A 5,873-nucleotide genomic window follows, 5' to 3' on the forward strand; every position below is an offset into this window, starting at 1 on the left:
AATTGGGGGAAGACGGGGCAGTGTAAGTTTTTCTGCTTGCCCGGGTGGGTGGGAAGGTAGAAACAGAACCAATCTAAAAGTGGCTGATATTACCCAAGCCTGAAAGGGGGTCCCAGAAGACACAGTCACCCCTGCTGAAGAGCTTAGCAAGGCGTCCTAGCAGAGCTCCTAAGCAGGCACTTGCAGTTCAGGATTTTGTCTTCCGGCTTCTTTCTTTTTTTCACCTGGACCCTATGCGGTTCAAAGCTCAGACCTGGGGCAGGACGGACAAGGGAGCTCTGGGAAGAGTTCTCCCAGCACCACTGCCCTGTACGCTGGACCCTGGTTCCTATCTAGTCCCTGGGAACATTATATTTAATATAATTTATATAAGGAAAATATAAAATCTGAGATAGTGGGGGAAAGTGAGGGACTTGGGGAGAAGATGGAGCTGCAGGCCTTGCTCAGGCCATCTTGACCTCTTCTTTGACCCCTTTGGCTTCTGGCTTCTCCTCCTTGGTTTTCTCCTCTTCTGTGACTTCTTTTTTCTTTTTGGGATCTTTTTCTTTCTCATCTTCTGTTTTGACTCTTTTGGCTTTTTTGAAGTTAGAAGAGTTCTTGCGACCTCCTTCTCCCTCCTCATCAGAATCAGGGAATTCCTCCTCACAGGCAATGCGTTTGTCAGAGGAGCAGATGGAGATGCATTTGTCAGGGCCTTCCTCATCCTCATCACCGCTCTCTTCTGGGATGGCATCCTCTGGGATGGCCTGCATTTGGACCCCAGGGTCATGGGGCAGCATTCTCAAGTTCTCAAAGAGCTGCTGCTTGATCTTCTCTAGGTATTCATTAGTGTTCTGGTTAGTCAAATTGGAAGGGCTGATGTGAAGCTTGAAATCTGGTCTACAGTATTCAAAGTAGTCATTGTATGGTAGCTCATTAGGGATCTCTGTGTCCAGGGCTGTCTCGTAAGTCCAGCACCGAGCACCATTATGGATGCTGTAGCCACCTCCTCCCAACATTAGCATCGGCAAGTTGAAACTCTTCATGAACTCCACACACTTGGCATGTCCTTTGATGGTCAGATTGAAGCCACTAGCGGATCCCCAGACAGTGAGTCTGAGCCGCACTGTAGGACCACTCACTAGGCTGGAACATCTCCATTACTTTGGACATGACTGGCTCGAAGATGGCCTCATAGGACTCATCATCAATGTCATCTCTCAGTGGGTAGTTAACGGCATAGTACTTGCCTTTGCCAATATCCCGTAGGTCCCCAGTTCCTGGGAAGTACTCTCTGTATTTATGAAAGGACACAGTCATGACCCGGTCTGTAGTATAGAAGACCTCTTCCACGCCATCGCCATGGTGAATATCAATGTCAATATACAGCACCCTCTGGTGATACTTTAGAAGTTCCAGGATGGCCAAGAGGATATCATTGACATAACAGAAGCCAGATGCTTCAGACTTCTTTGCATGGTGCAGGCCCCCAGCCCAGTTCATAGTGATGTCCATCTGCTGCTTATTGAGTTTCACAGCGCTTGCGACAGAGCCACCCGTGGGCAACTGACAGAACTCAGACAAGCCATCAAGTACCGACGGTCCTCACCCACGCTGAATCTCTGCATCTGCTTGCTGTATTCAGACATATTATCTGGGCGAATAGAACGCAAGAATTTAATGTAGTCCTCACTGTGGTCATCTCCTCAGCATTGGCTTTGTGAGGATGATAGATTTCCATTTTTTGGGAGAGACCATAGTTGAGCAGCAAATTATGAGTCATTCAGATTCGCTGGGGCTTCATTGGGTGCCCTTGTCCATAATAGTAGTTTCAAACATCCCCGTCATAGTAGTAACAGACTTTTCTCTTGGTGCCCTGAGTATGCCCTATCTTGCTCGCTGCCAGACCTCCTGTCAGTCTCACATATACATTCTTACACACGAACCTGACTGATTGAAAGAATTGACTTGGGATACAAACAGAACATTCTCAAAATTTAAAAAAAAATTAAAATATCCAGCAAATTTCTCAAAAATATTAATCCTAGCAATTATGGAAATACAAATCAATATTTTTCCTTTAAGAAACACTTCTTGAAATTTGTAAAGAAGAAATGTAATTAGGATGTCAGTGTATTTAGGGTGTGGAGACATGGGTATTTTCTTGGTTTATTGTTTAGACGTATTCCTTTTGGGCATGTTCAACAACAGTCATAAAATTTTACACAAAACATACAAATCATTACCATAGTCTAATACTGTTTTAGGGTCTAAAGTGTGGAAACTAAAGGTACCCCAGTGCTCATGTGTGTCCCATGAACTTGTTTCTCCCCAAACTCAAAGCACTCTCAAGAACTCGATCCGTTAGAGGTGAGAGAGGAATGTGAAATATTGGTATACGGTGAACCAAAATCATAAAAGACAATTTTGTATGAGAATTAGGGGTTTCTTGAGCATTCGCTCTGATTGTGATTGAGTTAAAATAAGGTGCATTCATTCATTTCTCAAGTTTGTCCCTTTATGGGTCACTGTGGTGTTGACTTACCACACAAACCTCTAGGCATGGGTAGTAATTTCCAAACAGACAAGTTATTGAATTATTTGTGGCTTTATCCTCTGACCAACTTAAAAATTGCCTTCTCATTTCATGGCTCCCTTTCCTACCTGCTTTTTCTTTATAATGCTTCTTATAATACCATTTTGGGAATGGGAATTTACAACATTTCTCTCATAGTTAACATTACATATTCATGTTTTGTCCAGTGCTGTCTATAGTGTCTACAATAATGCCCAAATAACTTTTCTCAACAAAGACACTCTGAAGGAAGAAAGAGACATTGAAAAGAAAGAGAGCGAAGGACTGTGTGAAATGCTGAGAACATTAATGAGGCCTCTGAAAGCTGACCTAAAGCATCTGGGCATACCCTCTCCCGGCCTTAGGATCTCTGCCAGGGCCTTCCTCCCCACAAACCTCAGTGGCACCAGCACGAGACTGGATGCCAAATCCTGTCCTGCACATTTTGAAGACTAGCCAAATGGTGTTCAATGATTGATCACTAGCTCTAGGAGATTTCAGCCACCTTTCTCCTCTCCATAGTTCATCTTTTCAGTATCTTTTGGCTAACATTTCACTTTTAGGAAAATATTTGTATCTCGGCATTTTTAATGTACCAACTTTAGCACATGTGAAAATATGTGCACGCAGTCATCCACAGAAAGCCTAATGCAATCCTGGGCTGGGGAGCACAGTCGCAGCTAAAATGAAGCAGAAAGTGGTGTGCTTTCCTGAGTGTAGAACACTCACTGGGTAGTAAAGCTAATTTCAAAATAAAACATACAGAATAAGAGTTTGAATAATTATCTGGCTTGGGTGGATAATGTCCTTCCCAAAAGACATGGGTTATTAAATGAAAATAACAGGTCAAGGCAAAGGATACCTATGTATGAGCTATTGGCCGGCAGGGATCTAGAGTCTCCTATTTGTCCTTTATTTTCACCTTAATGATATGGTAAGATTCTACTCTCACTTGCTTTCTGTTGCTGTAATAAATGCCATGATTAAAAGGAAGGTAATGAAGAGTTTATTTCAGTTTAAAATTTACATTCTATCATTGAAGGAAGCTACAGTAGGAGATCAAGCAAAAACTTAGAGGCAGGAACTGAAGAAGAGACCATGTAGAAGTATTAATTCCTGGCTTGCTTCTAGGCTCATGTTAGCTGCCTTTCTTATACAGTCCAAGCCTATGGGTGGTACGGTCCTCAGTGAGCTAGGTCATTTTATGTCAAGTAACAATCAAGAAAATTTCCCATAGATATGCTTACAGAGCAATCTGATTAAGGCAATTCATAAAATGTGAGTTAGGCCAAGACTAGTCGTCATATACTGTATTCCTGAAGACACCACACACCTCGACTAATGGACATAAAGACATTAATCTCAAAACAATTAAGAAACTTCCTTGTTTCTGGCTAGATTACATAGTACATGGAGATGCTGTGTATGCTGCTGGGGAAAGGGCATTGCTAGTCATATTTGGCACTGGATCCATATGCTAAAATACTAATCTGCCATGGAAGATGCACCTATTGGTACAATAGGAATGCTACTGTTATAGGATCACTAAGTGCAATCTTATTGGATCTAAAGCTTGCAGCATTGGCCTAGTAATCCTAGGATGTAATCCTAATAAACATCCAATAGAGGACTAATATCCTATATATACAAAGAAGTCAAGAAGTTAGACTCCAAAGAGCCAAATAACCCTACTAAAAATGGGGTATGGAACAAAGAATTCTCAGTTGAGGAATATCAAATGGCTGAGAAGTATCTAAAGAAATGTTCAATATCATTTGTCATCAGGAAAATACAAATCAAAACAACCCTGAGATTCTACCTCACACCAGTCAGAATGGGTAACAGTCCATGGAAAGCTGTGCAACTGGTCAAAGAAGTGAGAGTAAGGGACTGATATCTGTGTTAAACCCTCACCTCCAAGGCTCAGGGGACCTTGAAGAAGATACTTATGGAGAATGTACGAATCAGAAGATGGGGAGTACTGTTATGAAATGCTGTCTCCTGGATATGATATGACTATTAATGGTATGACCTCACAGGAGCTGTGGTTAACTACACAGACTCTATAAAAGATCAAGTTGAATAAAATCGCAACATCAATGATATAGACAATCTCTGGGTACCAACACTTATTGGCAATAGAAAGCTGCTGAGGAAACAAGAATTAATCTTTCCTGCAGAAATGGTACTGGTAAGTTTCCCATGATCTAGTTGATGGCCCCCATAAGCCATACACAAAGGGTAGCTCTAAGTGGTATAGTAAACGACCAAAAAGAAAAATCTTATGAAATTATGAGGGGATGGGGATACGTTAGGAGACAAATAAAGGGAGTTTGGAGAAGGAGAATGGTGTTAGATATCATCATATTGCATTGTGAACAAGCATGAAATTCTCAAAAGAAAAAGTTGAAAGGAAATGTGACTCTATCTGAGGAAGCATGGGCCACAGCTTACTTGCAGAGGCCAAAGGGCAACTCACATGGGACTCAGTTCTCTGCTTCCAGCAACAGATCCTGGGGATGTAGTCCAGGTCGACATCATAGGCTTGGTGGTAAGCAAAATTACTTCCTGAGTCATGTCTGACCTATGACTAATTTTTCAGAAACTTACAACAAAATAATCTAAGCATAGGTACCAAGTTATTGTCAACTTATTCTTCTCATTCTTAGCATTTTTATTGAAAAAAGCAGATTTTAAACTAGAGTTGAACATAGTGTTGTATAACAAATATTTATAATTTATTTAACACACATGTGAGAAAAATTACATATATTATTCTAATGAAGGACACTTTTGGGAACAAAATGTGGTCTCCTTTTTGTAGATAAATTGAATTTTAATTGTCATTCACAACTATATTTTATTTTAATGCATATAAAGATTAATTTGGATCTGTATATACACTTATAATAATACCATCAGTACACACAAGCATTCCTTGGTTCCTTTCATTTTTCATTCTTTCCTTTTCTGGTATGAATATAAACTTTCAATAATTTTTTGTAGTAATGCCTTAATGTGTTCTCCAATCTGTGCTCAAATTCAGAACCATAAGCCAGTCTCCTGCCTCAGACTCCTAAATACCTGGGAATGCATATATGTTTCAGTACATTCTTTTGGAAGTGTTTGTGGATATGTTTGCTGTTTGTTTGTTTCAGAACTGTAGATCAAACTTAAGGGTTCACATGTGTTATATAATAACTGAACCACTACGTTCCATTGTAGAACATCAATTTTTAAGTTTATACCATTATATTGTCAACTACATTGCCCTGTGTGCCAGAACTCTACAACTGATCTATCTTGCAGAAATGTCTTT

The 5,873-nt window shown here is 40.5% G+C and overlaps 1 pseudogene; it reads right to left on the minus strand.

Moving 5' to 3' along the window:
- Positions 1-404: 404 nt before the first annotated feature.
- LOC116901468 lies at positions 405-3,903 on the minus strand (annotated as a pseudogene).
- Positions 3,904-5,873: the final 1,970 nt, after the last annotated feature.

The sequence above is a fragment of the Rattus rattus genome, chromosome 5 (genome assembly GCF_011064425.1).
Source record: "Rattus rattus isolate New Zealand chromosome 5, Rrattus_CSIRO_v1, whole genome shotgun sequence".
Classification (NCBI taxonomy): Eukaryota; Metazoa; Chordata; class Mammalia; order Rodentia; family Muridae; genus Rattus; species Rattus rattus.